Source organism: Lynx canadensis, chromosome B4, assembly GCF_007474595.2.
Source record: "Lynx canadensis isolate LIC74 chromosome B4, mLynCan4.pri.v2, whole genome shotgun sequence".
NCBI classification, from domain to species: Eukaryota; Metazoa; Chordata; class Mammalia; order Carnivora; family Felidae; genus Lynx; species Lynx canadensis.
Window position 1 is genome coordinate 29,920,237 of NC_044309.1, and position 23,327 is coordinate 29,943,563.

Below are 23,327 nucleotides of genomic sequence, written 5' to 3' on the forward strand. Positions count from 1 at the left end.
TTTTAGGCATCCTGATTATAGACTATGGAATCTCAATGCTGGGAATGTATCTCAGCCCTGGGTGAGCGTAACTGCAGATTTAGTTAGTACTTAGGCCCACCCATTCCCCACATTCAGGAATTTCTCAGAATTTACTTCATAGGCTTGTCTCTCCCACCCCCACCATTCTGAATGTTAATTCTAGGATATTAATTCTAAATGCAGCGGTTGCCTAGTCAGGATATATCCTTGGCCCATTTTCTCAGGGGTGGCAAAATTTGAAAAGAAAAACTGAGAAGGATCAACCTCCTCTTTGTTGTCTCTATAGCCTGTCTTGGCAGTCACTACTCCTGGAAGGCCCTTGGCTGGTCCTGGCAGGGACAAGTTCCTCCTTGTTTCTCAGAAGGCCTCTAGCTGGGGACAGTCATCTGTGGCCTTTCCTCGAGTCATGGACTGACATACACTTGGTTTTCTTTTTGTACAGAGTTAAATAGTCTATTGTTCCTTGCCATCTGGACCCTGCTCACTAGCAAATTATGGAACAGACAAATTTTCTATTTTTAGTTTCTTATTTAAGGAAAAAAAAACCCACATAGTGCACCATTACAATCAAGTGTAGTTTCTTTTTCTCTGTTCTTTCTGCCTTTAACCCTCCTTCGTAGATGCCTATTACATGGTAGAACCAAAGTGAACTCTTGGTTCATCCTACAGAAATGAGCTGGTTTCCATTACAACTTAAGCTGGGAATTTTATGTTGAATTTTAGGTTCTAATACAAGTCTTTCTAAGAAATGAGTAACTGAATAGAGAGAAACTTAGAGAAAATGCTAGTGTTTGACTTCCTGAAGGGAGGGAGCTTTGACATGAGAGGGTGTGAATCACAGGCAAGGCTGGTAATAAAATGGGGAGTCTGCAGGAAGGAGTCTTGGAAAGTTTTTGAAGGTAAATTCCAATTAGAAGATGAAAGGAAAGAGAAACCTATTGCTCAAACAAGGCTGTGTGAGGATATTTGCAGCTGGGAACATGATTAGAATGCAGAGCTGATAATAAAACACAAGTGGGGAAGGGAAACTTTAAAGAACTAAATGAATAAAGAAGTAAGGTAAAATATTTTAAATCATGTTTAATGAGCTTGAGATAGAGCAAGCCCAAAAGCAGAACTGAAATGTGCTGAGAAAAAATGAAAAACAACCTAAATACACCTCTTCCCTATAATGAGGTGGGGGATGGAAAGATGCAAGGGTCTTCTTTAGAAAGGTGGCAGGGAGGGGGAGTGGAGATGGGAGGCAGAAAGGAAGGGGGGCGGCGGAAGCTCCCTCTCCTGCATCGCCCCCCTTCCCCTCCCCGATGTAGCTGCTTTTCTGGGTTGATTATACACATCTAAGTGCCTTGAGTCATTTTTACCCGCTGTCCCCCTGCATCCTGACTCATGTCATTGTGCACTGAGCTGTAGCTGGCAGACCAGCGTGCAGATTAACAACCTGACATGCCATTGATTGATCACCTACTCATTTGGTACTTAATCATACACTGCAGCACATGTCACTTCATTTTTAAGGTGAATGTGTTTCATTTCACCAGCCAGATTGTAAGCACTGTGAGGACAAGGACTATAGTCTATTCATCTATGCTCTTCTCATGGGCCCCTATCAATTGTTATAAACATAGAAAGAAGCCAAGAAATACATGCAGGCTGGAAAACTGTCCCATAGCTTGCAGTTTCTAAAAGGTCTTCAGGAAGAAGGCCATCCAGATGTGGAGGCCATCTCTAGTAATTCTTCAGTCCTCACACTAATCCCAATGTTCTTACATGTCCAGGGACTGAAGAACAGTCCACACATAATCAGCACTTGACTTGTTGCTGTCTTTCCAAGTGATAGAAGGACTGAGAAGTTTACTTCCTTCTAATTGTGTAGTATGGTCAGTTGTGTCTCACTATTGATGGAGTCACATTGCCTAGGGTTGGAAGATGGGATGATCTGGGGCCACTTATGCAACTTCTGTCACTGCACCTAGACTTCTGGACCTTACTGCTTTGGATTCAGGGGGGATTTTTCACTCAGCAATTAAAAAAAAATATGTGTATGGGAACAGTCAAACATATATGTGGCTGGACAACACAGAAACATGCGGATGATTACATTTGTAATGTTCAGATATGTCTTCTTTTGTAATTAGCAGTTCTTCATGATAACTGGGGCTAACTCTCTCTCTCATTGATCACCATTTCACTCCAGGTTTACATCTTGGTCTTAGCTCTGAATATTTTGTTCTTGGATTTTTGCTTTCCTAATTTTTGAGTCTAAGTATTCCCTGATTTGGTATGGGGACCCCTTAAGCTCTTCTTTAGCTCAATGCATCTTCAAAGGTGCACCAGGCATGCTACCATTACTGCTTCTGTGGCAATTGTTGGTGCAGATGTTATGCTTTCTCTTTATGGTACTCCATTTCCTATCTTAACTCTTACTCTCTCATTCTTTTCAATCCTGGAGCCCAAAGCTCAGACAGGAGTGATCGCTGGGACAATGGTAGGGACTGTCACAGAAAGGAAGGAAGGAGGTTTGACTTAATTTGGGCTGAACTTGGAAGGGTGGATAGGATTTAGACAGGTGGGAAAGAAGAGAATACAAAAGCGCTTTTTTAAGGTTGAGGGTGGACCAGAGAGACCATGTAGTGAAGAGACTGGAAAACAGCCAGTGCTTGTGCTGCAGATGAGCTAAATGCTAGGCTGAGGAGTTTGGCTCTTCTTCCATCACTATGGCTGCCTGATGAAGATGAGCTGGGGACTGGGGTGATGAATGCTTTGTTTAGGAAGAAGATGAAAGTACATTGATGTAGAGCTTGCTTCTTTAAATCCAGCACCACACTGGTAAAATGTTTACAAATTAACTACTTCCGGGGTGCCTGGGTGTCTCAATAGGTTAAGCATCCAACTTTGGCTCAGGTCATGTTCTTGCAGTTTCTGAGTTTGAACCCTACTTCAGGTTCTGTGCTGACAGTTCAGAGCCTGGAGCCTGCTTCGAATTCTGTGACTCCCTCTTTCTCTGCCCCTCCCCCGCTCACACTTGGTCTTCCTCTCTCTCTCAAAAAAATAAGTAAGCGTTAAAAAAATTTAAAAAACAACAAATTATCTACTTCACAGGTGATTTTTCTGGCTTGCATTCTGAACTGACTTGAAAAGTTTGCCAAGACAATCTTTTCTTGTTTTTACTCAACGTTTGAAACATTGAGTCTTGAAAATTTCAACTGGTCATTTCCTCTAAGATATTTTAAACATATTTCTCTATTATTAATATTTAAACTGTGCATATGTGTGTGTTACTAAATGTCCACTGTGTTAGTCTTTCTAAGATGGTCCTAAATAATATGTCTTGTGAATTCATGCCTTTGTGTGATTCTCCCCACTTGAATGTGGGCTAGATGTAGTAACTGACTTCTAGCATTTAGAGTATGGTAAAAGTGATGGTATGGCATTTCCTCAATTAGAGTACAAAACAACTTTGCCATCCATTTTGGGTGTCCACTCTCTTGGAACCCTTGCTCTGGAAGCCAGTTACTACATTATGACAACTCTTATGGGGAGGCCCACATGGCAAGGAATTGATATTGCCAGCCAAAAGTTAGTGAGGACTTGAAACCTGTTAATAGTCATGTGAATATGCCTGAAAGCATATCATCCCCTGTTTGAGCCTTGAGATGACTGTAGCCCCAGCCAAGACCCAGACTATAGCCTTGTGAGGGCCCTAAGTCAGAGAACCTAGCTAAACTGTGTCTGGATTTCTGACCCACAAAAACTATGACAATAAATACTTGCTGCTTTAAGCCACTAAATTTTAGATAATTTATAATACAGCAATAGGTAACTAATACATCCATTAATAGAGTTTGTGGGATAAAGTTATGGTATGCCCTTGTGATAGGATATAGGTCAGTCACTAAAACAACAAAGTAGAAAACTAATAACATGGGAAAATATTCACAAATGCTCTTATTTGTCAATAGCAGGTTGTTACTAAACAACTTGTACTATGTAGTCCACGATATATATGAAAAATACTGGAATTATATTCACCAACACATGTATACAACATGGATTATGAAATTTATGGCTAGTATATTTTGTTGTTTTACAAATTTCCTGCACTGAATGTGCATTAATTGTAGAATCAGAAGGGAAAACAACATACTCTTTTTCTTTTTTAATTTTAGAGAGAGAGGGAGAGTGAGTTGGGGAGAGGGGCAGGAGAGAGAGGAAATCTTTTTTTTTAATGTTTATTTATTTTTGAAAAAGAGAGACAGTGTTTGAGCAGGGGAGAGGCAGAGAGAGAGAGGGAGACACAGAATCAGAAGCAGGCTCCAGGCTCCCAGCCATCAGCACAGAGCCTGACATGGGGCTCTAACTCATGAACCATGAGATCATGACCTGAGCCAAAGTTGGATGCTTAACCAACTGAGCCACCCAGAAGCCCTGAAAGAGAGGGAATCTTAAGTAGACTCCACACTTAGCATGGAGCCTCACACAGGGCTCTATCCCATGACCCTGGGATCATGACCTGAGCCCAAATCAAGACTCAGATGCTCAGCCAACTGAAATACCCAAGCACCCCAAAAAGAACATACTCTTAAACTGCACAAACAGGGCAGACTTCAAACTTGGTCCTATTAGCGTTGTACTTGAAGGACATTTGGGAGTGGATTTCTAATCAGCTGGAGGCAAACTGGTGGCTAGCACTGTTTTAAACTCAAGTTCAACATTGCAAATTAGCAGTTTATTTAAAATAAACATTCACTGTTTATTAGGATCAAAGAATGTCTTCTTGTATAGGTGGCATTTAACACGTCAGAAACGTCCTTGGTGCTTTGGTTGTGCTGATTATTCTCACAAGATTCTAGCCACCTATGCTGGCACCTTGCTAGAAAGTTTATGTGGTTCAAGAAGAGGGCACTCAGACCACAGATAGTTAGGTGGCAAGAACCAGAGGAGGTGTGTGAAGACTAAGTGTTTAAGAGTTGGTTTTGAAACTGATTCCTGCACTTGATAGAAACAACATTTCCTATATAATCCCCATGCTATTTTTCTCAAAGTAGAAAGACACTGGAACTTGTTTGTTGCAGAGTGAGATGAAATCTGTGCACCGTAATTAAATAGCTGCTGTGGCAAAGGGAAAGAACTTTTGGTGGTTTTCTCCTGATAATGGTTTTAAATTCTTATTGGACTCATTCAACTTTGCAGAATTATTGGGTTTTGGAAACAGATATTATGGTGATTTGGCTCAAACAGAAAGATTGCTTTTTTCTCTGACAATTCTGGGATTTTCTTGAGTTTTGTGTCAGTATTTTTCTTTTTTAAAATTTTTTTTTTCAATGTTTATTTATTTTTGGGACAGAGAGAGACAGAGCATGAACGGGGGAGGGGCAGAGAGAGAGGGAGACACAGAATCAGAAACAGGCTCCAGGCTCTGAGCCATCAGCCCAGAGCCTGACGCGGGGCTCGAACTCCCGGACCGCGAGATCGTGACCTGGCTGAAGTCGGACGCTTAACCGACTGCGCCACCCAGGCGCCCCTGTCAGTATTTTTCATGGTTGACTTTAGTTTCTCTGAAACTAAATGTACAGCTCATCAATGTAGAGCTCACTCAAGCAAGAGAGTGAACAGCTTGGGGTAGTAAATGCAGGGGGAGATCACAGAGGGGGTTCAGGTTCTGACATCAGGTGGCAGAGTTTGTTGTGTATCCTACCTTTAGGTGCTTCCCTGACTTCCAGTTTTCAGTTTCCCTTGTCTGAATCAAAAATACTTGTTTCATAGGAATGTTAGGAAGAGTGATTGAGATACTGCTCTTAGAACCACCTCTGCTATGAAGTATGTGTTCAATAAATATATTAAATACTTTGAAGACCTATCAATAAATTCTTAGTAGAGCCCTTCCTGAAAAAGGACTTGGTTTTAATGAACAAATTTAGTCAATGGGAAAAATATTTTGTAGAAATGAGGGAGTTCATAAATTCTCAGATTGTCAAATGGTATATGATAAATTGATGGAGTTGGAAGGAAAAATACAGGGAGGGTAATGCAGTCTTGCTGGATATCTGGTAAAATCAAATGCCACAGTCCTTTGGAAATGGGAAGTAGGGCTCTTAAAGCTCATTACCATGGATCAGAGAGGTTTCTAAAATTCCCAGGAAAGTTCAGAGGAGGGAATGGCTATAAATGTACCTGACCCCAGGCGACCTTGGCCTGGAAAGTTACAATAGCCTTCCAGTTGGATCAGGCCAGAAGGTCATTTTTTTTTTAAGAGAATGGGAAAGGCAATAATGTTGGAACTGGTTAGAAGAGCCTGTGGTCACTGCCACTCTGAACTCTTCTGGAAAGAGAGAACAGAACAGTTGAATCACTTTAATGAGGGTTGCAAGTTTCAGACTTTAAACCAGTTTATGCATCTGGAAACCTATGCAGAAGATCTGGGAGGTAAGAGAAAGAGAAAGAGGTTAGAAAGATAGGTGTAAAGATGGACTATCTGGGTTTCTGTGCAGTCTAGTGTGTTAATATTAGGACCTATCTTTCCTTTATATTATTTTAAGCCTTCTTTACAATAATATTCTAAGAGTCTTCATACAAGTCTGGGGTTAGGACACATCCTACCAATGGACCAAAGGACAATAACAACTGGACTATGTGCATACTCTGCACCACATGCCTCATATTTATCATCTCCATTGATCTTCACAGTGACCTTGTAAAGAAGAGACTGAAACTCATTTTACAGATAAGGAATCTCAGGTTCAAAGAAGGTAAACAATTTGTTTAAAGTCATACAGCTCAGACAACCATGTAGGTTGAAATTCAAATACAGGTCTCTCCGGAATACAACGCCTATACACTTTGCTTTACTTATTCCAAGGTCTTGGAGAACAGAAAGGGGACAGTTTATGCCAGAGGAACTCATTTGTCCAAAAGTTGGTAAGAATTTGTTTTGTTGTACTCATTTCTAAAGTCTGATCTGTTCACAGAGGGTTCCAGTCATAGTTAAGTGGGTGCTGTCCTCCTGCATGGAGAGTAATTAGAGCAACTCTTCAAAACCACCTGCATTGTAAGTGATTATAGGGATGGGACCTTGAAGTGGTTTGTGGTTGTCAGTAAACACAGTAAGTGTAACAGTGAAGTTCACTAGTGGGAGGAATGAGAGAGTTTCTGAAACACAGCTTTTGAGAGTCAGGAAGGCCTATGAAGACAGGACAACTTTTTCCCGGGGGTTTCATAAATCTGTTGTGTTCAGGGTTCAGATGTTTGTGCATATACACTTTTGAAGAAGTTCAACTGGTTTATTTGCAGACAGGTGCCCCAATCTACAATTTCCACTGGAGCTGAAACAGTTCTATAAATGTTTCCATAATTTAGTCCATTCCCTACATAGGCAGAGGCTGCCTAAGTCAAATTAGGTGTTCAATTTTCTTCTCCATTTTATTTCTATCTTTAGTTTTCTTCCCAAGATGTATAACCAAAAGTTATAAAGAAAGAAAGAAAGAAAGAAGAAAGAAAAGAAGAAAGAAAGGTCTCTTCTCTATGTGCATTTCATCAACACAGCCTCAGCTTGAGATCCCTTGGGAAAAGCCTTTCAAGACAGGCAGAATGATGTCCTTCCTGCCACAACATAATTTCCCAGCTGCCAGGGGAAAACTAGATATTGTACCCTAAACAACAACCAAGAGAGACTAGATAATCACTCCCTAAGGGCACTTGCTTCAGCCTCCCTCACAAAGGGCTGTAGAAACAATCTTGAAGTTACTATTAACTCTACAATTTAAAAGACACAAAATGGATTCCTGTCCTTACTTATTGGAATGGCTGTACTGTGTTTTTCAGGTGGGTCTTCATTTTTATTTAACAAAGTATAGCACTACTGGTATAAGGCATGGGAACAGAGAGAGTGGAGCAGATCACATGTGGGCTAAGACTAATCTTAATGGGAAAAAAAGTCTGTAGAGGGGTTCAAATTTCTTTCTTGGTGTTTCTCCCAAGATGTTCTTGTAAGTGCCCAAATCTTGTGATGTCTGCAAAAGTATGTGTGAAAACCACATGTTCTGATGCAATACAACTCTACACAATTCTTATCTGGAAGTTTATAAGAAACACGTGCAACTTTCTTAGAAGCACCCTGAGAGAAAGCAAGTATAGCCTGAAAAGGCTTCTTTTTCATTTGCTCAGTCTTCAGAATGCTGTGGATTGGCAGTGACCCAATCCCTCTGGTACCTGCCATGAGAAAACTCAAATTTCCCTTTCCTTTTCAAGAACCACACAGATACACAGTCTAAGGGGTCTTGCAAACTGACACGGAGTGGCCCTTCTCGCGCATCCCTTAATGAAAAACTTCTTGGAGGCCTCATAATTGAGCTGTTGTCGCCACTGACAAAGCTTCTGCCAAGGCTTCTGCTAAAAACCCAGAAGTGGTTAGCACTATTTTTATCAAGAGCAAATAGAAAATAATAATTTCCTTAGGATACACATCCTCTCAGCAAAGAAAAAAAAAAATCTCATTTTGACAGAGAAAAGAAAGGTTTAAACAAGAGTCAGTTGAGAGCTCTCTTCATTTTTACACGTTACTCCAACCACAACGGTGTGAAGATTCTGATGCTTGAAAGGGTTCTCTAGAGGTAGTTCAGTTCTCTCCCCATGGCTTTGATTCCAGCAGATAAGAATCGATCTAATTTCTAAGCCTGCCAAGAATGGAGCTTGCTCAGCCTCCTCTGGTACCTCATTCCGGTGTTTAACAGACCTCACTTTCAGGAAACGCTTCCCCGGGTGCTGCTGTGTCTGCCTTCTCCTGACGAGTCCTCAGGGAGGTGGACTACACCCGCTTACTGCCTGTGTATCAAGGTTCTTCACAAACTTGGAAGACTCAGTCAATCGCTCCTCGCCCTTCCCTTTGCCAGACCAAAACCAGACAATTTCTTTAACTTTTCCTTTTGGGTCCTAGTTTCTCAATGGTGTTTTTGGGTTGGCCCTTTGCCTCACTAGCCATCTCCCTCTCCTGAAGGGAGTGTGCCCTAGTGGGAAGATCCCTTTGGGCTCCCCCATACTGTAATTCTCAAATTTCGATTTCAAGTTCAGAAATAGCTCAATTAACTCAATAAGATTTTTTGACTAGCTCCTAAAAATAATACTACCTAAAAGTATTTCTAAGTTTTGTGTACCTGTGGGAAATTAACTGCAAATTCCCCCACAGAATGTGAGACAAACAGAAGACCTGAACTGATTTGCTGGTCTAAATTGTGGCTGGGTTTTTTAAGGCAAAGAATAGTTAAGGTAGAGTTAACTTCAAATAAAAAACTCATCAATTGCTTCTTATCTTGTTCTGGTGATATTAGAATTAGAGACATAATTTATTATCCTGAAATATTAAAATTCAACATATATGGGTCTCCACATAGATTGATGCAAATCAAACAGGAGGAGAGAAATCAAATAATTGTTAACAAGTTTTCCAAAGTCCCATGCAACTGTTTGGATTTTTTGTTAATGGCAGTTAAAGCCCAATGGTTACCCACTGTTTACATAGCTATTCTGGAGATATGCTGGGCCCTTTACCCAGTTCTGAAATATATCAGGCTATTTCTGACTCGGGAGTTCATATTCTATGAAATTTGGTTCGGCATGTGCTGAACAACTGCTTGGCATTAACCGCTCATGTACAAAATATAAATTACTGCCAAGCCATAGAGACCTTTTAGGCATAATGTCAAGTTTTGTCTCTTGGTTGGATACTCCTACTCTAGAAATGAACCAGTGAGACCATTCCAGATTTTCTAAGCATCTTAAACTAAGGAAATTCCAACTCACCATGTGAAATCCTTTTGCAGAGAAAAGGAAATATAGCCCAAGCTGGTGACTTATTCTGATACACAGCTTATAAATTCAGGGGAAAAAAAATCAGAGAGATAATGGTTGTAAATAAAAGTGATAATTGATTCATGAGTCAAGAGTGGACTCAAAATATTCTTTTGGAAAGTTCAACTTATAGAGGGCAGCACAACAGATTGCTTACATGCTGTTTTAAAAAAATAAACATTAGTTACATTTTTAGAACATTTATTTTCATGGAATAAAAAATGTAAGATGTTATCTAATTAATTTTTATAAATGAGATCAGATTGGGTAGACAGTGTATCACCACTTATAAATGGATTAAAATGAAGGGAGTTTAAGGGTCTCTCTAAGGTCACACATGACTCAGTGGTGGGATGATTAATTCACACCTACACAGAAATGAAGGGACTAACATCCCATTCCTCTTGTGAAGTATATTATCCAGAAGCCCTCCAATGGACGAAGGCTGTGTGAGAGTTTTCTGATGTCTTTTATTTCCCACTGCTAGGTGGTGAACTTATTCATCCGAGAAGATAAAATCACAGAATATAAAGACTGAACGAATTTTGGATATGGTTTAATCCAGTTCTCTCCTTTTTATATATAAGGCCTCTGTGAGATTATCCAAAATCAGGCACGCATGCTTAACTCATGCTTACAACATGGGTCTTCTGGCTCTTCGCATTACACCAACCGAAATCAACAGTGAACACAATTTCATTTATGGAGTAGTAAAACAGATTCAAAATCCATTTAGGCTAGGATGGCTCTTTTCTTCATATATCCTATACTTCTGGTGCCTATTTTGGGGCTTACTGTTAAAAGTGTTCATAGACTGTACATAAGGTACCATGTGTTTCTTCTGGTAAATCAAAAGTAGTTTTTATGTTATAGTCAGGGGAAGATTTCATCTACTAGCATAAAACACTGTCATAAACTTCCAATTCACTCCCCCCCTCCAAAAGCATTCCATTCTGCATGTTGTTGGCAACTGCTTGCAAGGAACATGCACCATGTGAAAAAGTAATTACTGCCTTGCCTAAGGACTGAACCTGATTCTATCAGCATGCCTAGGCTTTTGCAGATAACAAGAGAGCAAAGCCAGGGCTTACTAAGAATACTGCAGATTTTTTTTTAACCTTTTGAAAATTCATTCTTTTCTAATGATTAGGTATGGAAAAAAGTGAGTTAAGGACTGCTTGACAGTTTGCTCAATAGAAGCTCTGTAATATCACCTCTCCTAGTCTTCTTTGATATAGAACCAGCCATCTATATCGACGGCTTCTCTCCCTCTTTAATAAGTTGTAAATTGAGCAACATAATTCTTTCCATGTCTAAGACTAGTCAGCCAAAATACTGTGTTCAGAAATTGGCTGGCTATATGTTATAACTTGTCTGTCATCACTTTCTTTCATTACAGTCCTGTGGTTGGTTTTTGTAGACTTTCAGGACCTATTCACTAGCGGTTCACTTAATTTGGGTGTAGGCTACATGTTATATTCTGTGCTTATGTTAGACCAAAATGCCACATTCCACAACTCTATCCAGATGATCACTAATCATGTAAAAGGGTCAGTTTGGGGGTTTGCCCAGGCTGCTTCTATAAGACTTCTTTTTTTCACAATTGGTAAAATTGATCAAATTTATCAACTTTTGTCTGTTGTGCTGTTATTTCACAGAAATGGCCTATTCTTGAGTCGTGTAGCTCACTCTCCTTTTACTCTTGAATATATCCGAAAGGAACACTTGCAAAGTCCAGGGAGAGGAAGGCCTTTCCTTTTGATTATCGTTTATTGGAGCTCTTTGGAAATGGAGTGCACAACCTTCTAAAGAGAAGACTCTTTTTCAGGGGATGTATTTATAAAGGGAGCACGTTTCTGTGTTAACTGGAAGATTGGAAGAGACACTAAAATTCCTTTTGAAATTTCAGATTTGCTGAAACAACTCAAACACTTAGTTCAATGTAGGTGAGCCAAGGGAAGTGTCATACATGTAAATAGAAGGTTTTGTTGTTATTATTATAAGTAGTAGTTTTATTTGAAAACTAAAAGTGTTCTTTATTAGTTTTGTTGTTGTTGACAGAGTCTTAAGGGATGACAGTTTTTGTTTTGGAATTAGAACAGAGCAGTTCAGTTTGTTTGGTGTGTGGGAAGTCATCTTAAATTGTGACACATATTGTAGCTTCTTCTGTAGGAGCATCACGAGACTGGTGTAGCCTTTCCTTAAGGAAGTAGGCACCACTGGATAATTCAAATCAAAGGTAAGAAGTGCTCGACTTATGGACCATCTCCTCATACGTTGATGAAGCAACCCTTATCTCAAGCCAGCAAAAACAGGTAATTATTGCATCTCCAGGTTGAGGTGATAAACAACTCAAATGTGGACCGGTAGAGCATATCTGTGGGCTTACAATTCAAGTCAACCGTGCAAGGAGGAGGGAAACAGAGGAAACACAGTTTCATTTCCCAGTAACTCCCCCGGCCTGAATTAAGGTGGGAACTGAGGAGAATCTCTGTAAAAATAACAACATGCAAACTACAGAAAGACGGGGCTGTGCCCATTTAACAGTCTGAGTCCTAAACACTTTCTGGTTATTGTGCGATGAGTAAAAAATCCTCAGGGATAAATCATAGATCTAGAGTTTTAGATGATCTCTGTGTAAGACAAAGAACAACAGCCATTCTATATCATGCCAATTTAACAAAGCCATGTAACATCTATTTGCCTGAACACCAAAGGCACTAGCAACTGGATGGGAAGAAAAGATCCAAATGTTCTTTCTCAGACAATCATTATTTCACTGACTTGATCATTGTCAGTCATCTTCAGCATAACTACAGGACAATTTTGAACATATTGAAGACTCTTAGAATATCACCACGGATTTTCTCCAAGCCTTCATAAAGACAGTGATTAATAAAGCAATTTGAAGGGACTATAATTTGGGCTTTGATTCACATGAATGTTAACTAGTAACACGAAATAACAAAATGGTCTATATATGTACATGTGGTTACATAAAAAGTGTGTGTGTCGGTGGGGGGGGGGTGCTGCTTCGCTATAAGAGAAGACCTGAGAGTTCGTTTTCCTGTATTTACATGGTCTTGTGTCAAATGTAGAACTGTGGGCAACCCTCACCATTCTGGGCCCAGTTTTCTGATCTGTAGAATGGGGTTCCCAGTGTCTGCCCTACCTTCCTTTGGAGGCTTGTGAAAGCAGTAGTCAATTATTATCTGCATTCTTGCCTGTGGTTTAAGAAAATCAGAGGGTAGTAGAGAATTGAGTGCCTGAGTGTTAAAGTGAGTTGCCAAGGATGCTTTTATGTGTAGCACTGTAGAGCAGAGCTGCCACTTGCTGTCCTGTGTGTCCCAGCTCTCCCTTCAACTCACAGCCCACAGAATGCCCCGTGTCTACTGAGCCATGGCCAGCTCTATGGTGAGCAAGCCTATCAGACGCAAACATCCGGAGGTTTCCGACTCTCAAGTGTCTTACAGAAAATAGAGCCAGGAGCTCCATCTGGCACTCCATTTGCTAAATGTCCCATTGATGTCAAATACCAGAAAATGTGGCTGTTTAAAATCCCAGGGAATAAGATTTCCACTCAGCAGCTTTCTAATGGACACACACCACACTCTGTGAAGCAACAGCCCTCCACAGCGTGGTCTGGTCACAGGCCCTTGCACACTAGCTCTCTGGGCCTCTGCTGCGAGGTACGACAAAGACACATGGCTGAGGAAAATGGACTGTTCAGCTTCGGCAGCATATTAATATGTTGCATGCCGACAGAGGGCAGTGTTGCATATCTGCAAAAGCCATACTCTACAACTTGAGACCACCAAAGCACTTTCCTTATGCCTTCCTCCACACCCTTGCACCAGTTTAATAACAAACAGGAGCAATTAAAGCAACTGCCTCATGAAAAATAGAACTTCTAGTCAAAGGTTACTGCTTCATGACAACTGTTATATTGCAAAGGGCTTCAAAATAATTTTTGATCATTCGTCCCCAGTCCTTTTCTGCAGAAGGCCACATTCACGTTAGCCTCCCTTTTCAGAAGACAGATCCAGAGAGGCTAACTGGATGGTTTGGGGCATTCAGTCCAGAACCAGAGAGAGCTAGAAAGAAAACTCAGGGTTTTTGCGTTATATGCATTATATCCCGGGGAGTTCTCAAAATGGTGCTGTGCTGTCTTTGAATGAAAACCATCAACAGCCTTCATTTTCTCTTGATTAATTAGGGATGGTTGTCTGGCTTGGCAGTTCACTGGGACTTCACAGATGGGTTCCTTTCCTCACCATCCCCTAACTGCCATTTATTTCCCTTAAAGTTGATAGCTGATGACCAAACCAGCTAATTAGGTCTATTCTGCAGCCCAAAGAAGGAATCAGGGAGGGATAGGAAACAGACACATAAAATCAGGCCAAATAGTGAAACTGATTCAAGTGTTTAGGAGTATTAGTGCCTCATCCTTCGCTGTTTCCTCCCTACTATAGGATAACTGAGAACAGATTGCCCAGAACTTGGGAGCTGTCAGATCTTTCTCTTGCACTCCACACCATTGATCTCTGACTCCTACAGAATCTCACTTTGCATCCCACATTCTGAAGGCATTGAATCATTTTTTGGCTAATCACATATTGGCTTTGGTGTCATCTACACACACAGCCTTACTGCTTCATTTGAAGCCTGGTGACACGTTCTATTATGTAATGTGCTGGCGATTGAGTAACATTCAAACCCTCCCCTGTTATGTATGAAGTGTCATCTTGAAAGTGCAGACTATTTCTTGCAAAATGGCACTGATAAATTGATAAATGGAATCAACTGACAAACAGCCCCATGATGATGCAGTATCCTCTCATTGCCAATTTATCTCTAAAACACCGTTAGGCAAAAGAAGGCTGTAGGGCCTAAGTAGGTGCTATTATACATTTTGGAATGACAAGTTAAAAGTGACAAGAATTTGCAGTCAAATCCTGACAGTAAACGTGCACTTGTTGCTTGCTGCAGTGTGGTCTGGTAGAGCAGAAGGGTCAGGCCTGGGTGAGTTGGCACATCAGGCAGCAGAAGTATCTGGTTCGAGGCTGTGAAAAATTCATCTCTGGTGGAAGCTCTCTGTCTGGCACCTCATTCAACCACCTACAAAAGACTGTTGGCCCCCAGATAGGCAAGTGTTACTTTCACTCTTAGTAAGCCCTGTGCCAGTCTTGGGGCAGTCGGAAAGGGTGGAGGAAAGCACAGTGCTTTGATGGCCCTGGCCTGGTCTAAAGTGACACACCCAAGTCTTGAAGGGTTTGTGCCCACATCCTTTCCGCTGTAGCTGGGTTGCTGCTGGCAATCTTCTCTGCAAGATCTGGCGGATACAGTGCCAATTAGAGCTGGATCTTGATATAAATGCGCCATATGCTTTTTCTTCTTGGGTAGATTTTAAATCAGTCCGAGGGATTCAGAGACCACTAGAAAAACATTTGGCCCAACGTTTGTACAAGTTTCTCCAACCAAAAATGGCACCTTGTGTCCAGGTGCCTTGGATTCAGCCACTGTTTCATTTCAAATCATCATCAAATATCATCCACAAGAGAATTCTTAAAGCTAATGTAGTTCAACTTCTCACTTTGTGTCCAAAAACACTGAACTGCAGAGAAGGGTAGTAACTTGCCACCATTTTGTGAAAATGCATAGTAGAGAATAGAATCTGCTTCCAAAGTCAGAAGGGTTCAAGTTTGACTCCTCCAGTGACCACTCAACAGAACGTCTCTGAGTCTTGCATCACTCTTTGTTACCTTTTGACTTGTTGAGAAGATGACATGGATAAACACACATGCTTTAGTGTGCCTCAGAATTTCCTGGAATATTTGTTAAAAGTGCAGACTCCAGACTCTCTCCCAATACTATAGCAGAGCTGGGATTCAGGTTTCCATGGGCCATTCTTCATGGAACACTTTGTGGAGACAAATGGGAGTCTTGATGTTGTGATGGAACAGGATTAGGCAGCTGTCTCTTCACTGTTTTCTAGTCTTAGCTCAGTCATTGACAAATATGATCATGAGAGTGTAGCTTCCCTTTGCTAAGTAGGAATCTTGGTCAGCCTTGTTCTTCTTACAATCCATCTCCATCCCTCTGTCTTCTGGATCATCACTTCTCTCCTCCCTTGGCTCTATTCAGGACACAGAAATACACATCCTATCTAGCTGTTTGCCTTATCATGCCTGTGGAAGGTCTAAAATTGAGAATAAGTGTGAACCTATGCCTACAGTAATGGCCTATTACAGGGCATAGGCCATTATGTCTCAACTTGCTATGCTCTATTGCTAGGATAGTACAAGACAAAGCTGGGACTTTGATTCAAGGGCTTTGTTGGTGAAGATGTTACATGGTATCCATAAAATCCTGGTGCTTCTTTATGGTCTAATACTTACATTGTTCACATAATAGAACACATTTGTAATTGGCATTTAAATACAGATATATTTTTACACCAACACAGCGATGCTCAGTGTATACATCTAATTCTGACCACAACAAATTTTCTACCGTTTTCTCCAGAACTGGAAAATTAAAGTCAATGACAGCAATGAGAACCTAATTCACTGTGTAGTTTCTGTTGTGCCTACAATTTGAGTTATTTATGTTTAAAATTACATACTTCAAAATATTTCAATACTGTCCAAACACTTTATAAAAACCTGTATTTCTTTTTTCAAAAATGTCCTGATTTTGTTTATTGAAAGGACAAAATTGTAATCAAGGAAAATTGAAGTGAAAATAATTCACTATTCAAATACATCAGCTGACTTCATTCTTTCTCATTTCCGTTCTGTTCTGCACAGATATACTTGCAATTCAAGGAGGTGTGTTTTCTAGTCTCGGCTCAGCTATTAACAAATATAATTCTGAGAAAGGAGCTTAACTTTGATAAGTGGGAATAACTGTCCACCTCATTCATGTCACTGGGTAGTTATGGAAATCTGAGGATAATATAGGTGAAAATAATTTACATATCATAAGGGGCCTGAAATGCCAAAAGGATTGTTATTTTGATCAAAGGCTCTCATTTCATGATGATGTTTTCCATCTCTCCAAAAGCTGTTGACATCTGTTTTTAGAGGATGGCAAAGACAAGGTAAAGATAAAAGGATCTGCAAAGATTTCAGAGTATTCAACCCAAAGAAAAAGAACCCTGAAAATTGACTTACTCAGTATTCTCAAGTATGTACAGGCCTATGATAAAGTGAGAGCAAAAAGCCAGCTGCTGCCCATCTCTGCAGAGGTCAAATACAGAAGTTACGGGCTTCAACTGAACAGAGAATTTAAGTTTTTTTAAGAACAACTTCCTGACTGTGGGGATTTTTACCAACTAGAAGGAGCTAGAATAGCACAAGCTCTTCTGCCCTGAGTCTCGAAGAATGTTACATTTGTCTACTGACATGTATGAATTGTCCTGAAACTTCATGGTGTAAAACAAACAAGCATCATTTCATAGTCCTTGTGGAATCAGTGGATCAGGGATTCAGACAGGCACAGCAAGAAGGGCTCGTGTCTGCTCCTCAATGGCTGGGGACTCAGTTGGAAAGATTGAAAAAGCTGGGAGTAACTTGCAATGTAGGGCTGACATCGTGTGTAAGTTTCTTTACTCACATATCATATGTCTGGGGTCACGTTGGGCATCTCTGTTTATGTAGTATCAAGACGTCATGTCATTATTGCAGCCTCAGAGTGGTTGAACGTCTTATATGTGGCTCTAGGCTCCAACAGCAAATGCAAAAGCTGCATAGTCTTATATCACTTAGCTGTGGAATCATATAAATGTCAGTTCTGCTCAACTGGGATGGTGAGAGTAGTCAGAATCCAGTCCAGATTCAAAAGGAGGAAATGCAGACATTACTTTTTTTTTTTTTAATGTTTATTTTTTGAGAAAGAGAGAGACAGAGAGAAAGTGGGGGAGGGGCAGAGAGAAGGATATACAGAATCTGAAGCAGACTCCAGGCCCTGAGCTGTCAGCACAGATCTCCACTTGGGGCTGGAACTCACAAACTGCGAGATCTTGACCTGAGCCAAAGTCGGATGCTTAACTGACTGAGCCACCCAGGCACCCCAGCAGACATTACTTCTTAATGGAGAGTGTCAAAGAATTTGCAGCCATGTTTGAAAACCAACACAAGAACTGACTATAGTTCATTTCTTTATTCAACCAACCAGCATTTGTTAAGCACAGGTTCCCAGCTCTAGGTTGGGAAAACTAAAACAGATTCAGCATGTCCCTGCCTGCCTTGAGGAGTTCATGGTTTGATCACGATGTTTGAAAAGGTAGGCCTAGAGTCAAGGTGACAAGCTTGGAGAGGGACACTGAGAAGCCCATTTGGGTTTTCTGCCACTAAGGCCAATTCTCCTGGGACTGAATGCTCTAGGGAAAATAATTCCTAGTCCTTCTGAATTCAACTGAACTACAAGTAGTTTTTCAATTTGTTTTATTTCTACCCTTTGGCTTGTGCTTTCTGGATTGTGGGCACTGGGATTCCTAATCTTTGGCAATGAGTCCCATTCTAAATGTAAACAGATGGAGAAAGTGCCAGCATGGCCGAGCATAATACATTCTAATGCAGTAACATGCTGACACTGGTTGGGCAAATGGAGCTGCATTAAACAACTGTGTTTGCTCAGCCCTTTCCAGGAGGGCTCAAAAGTTTCACATCAGGGAGGCACACAGCCAATACTGTCTCAGGGTCCACCTGGGAGAGGCTGGGCAGTACCATTTCAGTACAGGAGACATTTGAGCAGCAGCCTGTTTATGAGCTTTCAGGGGAATATACTATGTTAGCCACAGTGACTTTTAATCATTTCTTTTGTGTCCTCCAGGTTTTGGATATTTTGCAATACAATTAAGCAACCTCAAGCCTCCTACTGCCACCACTTAAAATAATTTCGTGACTGAAATTGACCCCATTGCCAGGTTGACCACACTTGACTCAAAATGTTTTCTACTTGTTCTGTCTCTCCCCATCCTTCCTCCTTGGCACAGTGAAAAGACTGAATGAGCTGGGTTCACCTTCCAGTCCAGTAGCAGGGTTTTCTTTCCTCTGTTTTCCTCGGTCAGGGCCAGAGGAGGTAGCACTCTCTTGCTGGCGGTGAAGGGATGTCTGCGCAGAAAATCACGTATTGAAAAATCTCTCTCCCTCTGGCCTGAACAAAATGTCCACAACTAACTGCCATTCTGATAGTCTTGTGGCATAGTCACTTCTAGAAAGTTCAGTAAATTCAAATGTCCTCCAGTTAAGTGCATTAACTCATGAGCAACAGTGGCCATAACAATCAACATTTATTGAGCACTTAGTATGTGCCAGACGCTCTGCTGATTTCTCTTCTTGCAATACCTCAAAAAATCCTTACTTTATGAGTGACAACTTTGTGAGGCAATCACTATTATTATTCATTTCATAGATAAGGAAACAGAGTCTTCTGGAGGTTAAATAGCTTGCCCTGGGCACTGTGGATGAGTTATCAGAGCCAGGATTTGAACCCAAGTCTGTCTTACCCTAAAACTCTTGTTTACAGTTTGTAGTTACCATGCAACTGTACAGTTGCACAGTTACCCACTTGGCAAACTGCAAGACTCTGGGCATTTGGAAGTTCAGAATACCTGACGGTAATGTTTTGATGGTGATGGCCAGGGCAGAGAAAGAGTATGGTATTCTTCCTTAGGGAGAACACTTAGGACACTACGAAGATGCAAAAATAGGATAGGTGTTGGGGCAGGGGGTGCAGAACACATGTGCACACATTCGGGATTTATTTAACATATACTATGTGTAGAGAATTATAGCAGGCACTGAGGTGTGGGGTTAGCCTAATTAACCCACGGCCCAACATACTTCATCTGCCTCTACCTTGCTGGCTCTAGGCCAATGACAGGAAGTATAGAGGGGCTCCCAGTCTGAGGCAGCAGTTTCTCCAAATTAAGTTCTCCTTGTCTCCTGGCTTTTTAGCCCAGTGTGTTTCCCTGCCATCTGCCAAAGACAAGACATCAACTTGTCATTGATGGTTGGGACTGATAAGGCCTTGTCAAGTAAAACTGAGAACAATCACAATAGAAGCTCCTATTTACTGAGTACTTACTAAATGTTGGACAGTTTTAAGCTCTTTACATTTATTATAATAAATCCTAATCACTCAGGCTGGTGACTACCATTATTACCCCCAGGAATTAAGGCACAGAAGGATTTAGGGACTTATAGAGCTTTGTATCTTTCTTTGGGTCAGGTGAGATCTCACACCACTTCCTGCCCATAAGGCAGTGAGTGAGTTTGGAGGAATTACCAGTACAGTGGAGGCAGAAGTATCATGGGGCGCCTGGGTGGCTCAGTCGGTTAAGTGGCCGACTTCGGCTCAGGTCATGATCTCGCGGTCCGTGAGTTCGAGCCCCGCGTCAGGCTCTGTGCTGACAGCTCAGAGCCTGGAGCCTGTTTCAGATTCTGTGTCTCCCTCTCTCTGACCCTCCCCCATTCATGCTTTGTCTCTCTCTGTCTCAAAAATAAATAAACGTTAAAAAAAAAAATTAAAAAAAAAAAAGAAGTATCGTGCAATGACCAGCAAGGGGAGAGCAGGAGTCACCCCTGAGAGGCAAGAGGAAAACCTTTTGTCAGCTTGAAGAACTATGGTATAAGGAAAAGCAGGACCCCGGAGCCCCAGGGGACTGCAATCTTCCACAGAGTGGCTTGGAAACCCTTGAAAGCCCCCAATGTGAGGAGCAGGAGCTTTGCTGGTGACCCAGTGGGCTCAGGGCAGCTGGGCTCACTGCATGTTGTCACCCTGGGCTTGTCCCTGATGGACGGGAAGTACTTTCCTCCAAGTGAGCACTTAGTGCTGACTGAGAGAATCGATGGGAGAGAGGGGGCTTTGAGGTGCCAGAGGAATCATAAATATTTTATACTGTTGAATCAAATGGAAAAGGCAAAGCTATTTCTTTTTCAAATGGAAGTGGCAGCGACTTCATTCCATTCAAGATTAATAGGCGCACTGCCCAGTCATCAGACCTTGGAGAACAAAGCAGAATGAATAGCCAAGATTTGAAGCACAGAAGTGGAGCTGGAACATCCAGGACTGGAGAGGGGTGTTTAGGCATGAACACTGAAGGCCATGAGGTAGGCTGATCTGCAGATCGTTGTCCTTCATACATTCCTGGACAGTGTGGACAGTTGGGGCATTCTTTTCAAAGAACCCAGAAGGTTTAGGTGATGCTTACTAAGTTACAGCTGACCCTTGAACAACACAGGGGTTGGGATGCCAACCCCCTGCAGAGCCAAAAATCCACGTGTAACTTTTGAGTCCCCCAAAACTAAACTACTAATAGGCTACTGCTGACCAGAAGGCTTACTGATAACATAAACGGTCCATTAACACGTATTTTGTAAATTATATGTATTATACACTTTATCCTTAAAGTAAAGTAAGATAGAGAAAAAAGAAAAGAAAATACACTTACAGTTCTGTGCTGTATTTATTAAAAAAGATCTGTGTATAAGTAGACCCACACAGTTTAAACCCCTGTTGTTCAAAAGCCAGCTGTACTTAACATAATGTGAATAAAAATACTCAGATAGAGCATGGGTCTTGTGAGTTTGGCTGGAGCAACAAACCCAGAGCTTTAGTGTGCACTCCTGTGGGTGGAGAACTGAGGAGTGGCCTCATCCTTTCCTCACCTTCAGCCAGCGCCATCACGTCTCCAATCATTCCAGAATGCTGAGTATCTGGGCTATTTGTGGAGATGGACTGGGACAGATACCTCACCTCTTCCTCTGGGAATTTCCTTTCATGTTTAATAGCTTCCAAAGGCAAATGGAAGGTGATTTTCCAAGGCATTCCCTTTGCTTGACCTATTTCCACAAGCTGTGTCCTTGCCTCCACTTCCTGCTCATTTCTGTGGCATGTGGTGGTGCTTCCTCAGGCAGCACCCTCTTTCTCTTGAGATCTGACATGTTCTTAGGAGGTCAGTTCAGAATTTATAGTCAGGCCAAGAGGTAGATGAGCCAGGCCTTTCAGAAAAGGAAGAGAGTAGGGTGGGGCCCACCATTCCAGGGCTTTCCCTGGGCATAAGACAGACTTTGCTGAAACACTTCCATGCTGCTCACCCTTCATCACACACACTATCCACAGTCTGTGTTGGTTACATCTGGTGCGCTAGTCTTGCCCTAGGCCATATGAAGAAGACCAGCTCATACTTCCTACCTGCCAAGGACATGCAGATATTCTACTTTGCCTCTTACCCTCAAAGTTGTAGCCAATGCCCAGATCTCTGGTATGTTCATGCTCACCCAGGGGACAGTTGGGCTATCTGGGGCTGCCTTCTGCAGCTCCAGAAAGGAGCACCGTTGATCAGAAGAGTCTTGACCTCAGGGAGAGTGTAACTGAGTTTGGGAGTCATGGAAGAAAAACAATTAGCAAGCAAACCATGATAGAACATTCCCTTTCAGGGTCTCTCTTAACCAGGGTCTGCTCTTCCCTTGGAGTTCAGGGTGTCCAGAAAACCATCACCATTCACCACTCGAAAAACAGAACAAACTGTCCTCTTCCCTCAAACACACACACTGCGTCCCAGAATAGACATTTAGAGTTGGAGTGTTGGGGACAATGTTAGGTCCCTCTCGGGGGCCTTTTTCTTTTTTAAACTACATGGCAGATTCTTGTTTGGGATCACAGAAGCAAAGGGAAAAAATAACGGGTCCTTTGTTTTTTCCCTCGCTGCCTTCCACCTGCCCTCCCAGCACCCCAGTGTCAGGACTGCAGCACATACGCAACGGGCACGCAGTGGGCACGCAGCACGCACACAGCGGGCATGTATACCGTACTAGCCTGTTGGTGGGAGGGCAGATGCAGGAGGGATGCTCCCAGGAGGCAGGGCCCTGCCTCGGCTGACAAGGAGCAGGGCATCAATTGTATGCGTAACGCCTGGGCCCGGGGGTGATGCTCAGTTCCTGAGTCTCCATTCCTACAGGGACAGTGGCTGGGGTTCTGCCCGGAGCCACTTTACCCGTGGCAGGTTCTCACAGGACTGCCAGTCAGGCCATACTCGGGCCACACGCACGCCCACCCAGGGTGGTCAGCAGGCCGCAGACCGCTGTCAGGGACACAAAAGCATCTGACACTTCCAATACTTTATTCTCTCCTCTGTCCTTTTTCTTCCATCTTCCCCCCTTTTCTCCCTTTGTCTCCTTTCCGCTTGCCCAGTTTTCTTCCTCGCCCAGTTGTTTGAAACCAAGAGATCTGGCTTGCACCCATCCCCTTGTGACCTTAGAATGGACCCTTACCCCTCTGGGCCTCACTTTCCTCATGCACAGGAGCAGGAGATTGGACTACAGTTTAGGAGCATGAATACAGAGCTGAGCTTGCTAAAGTGATGACCGAGGGTCTCGAGCCTTCTCCAAACTGCCCCGGCCAGCCCAGCCGGGCAGCTTCAGAGGGCCTCCGAGGAACTGGCAGACTCCAAATCACCA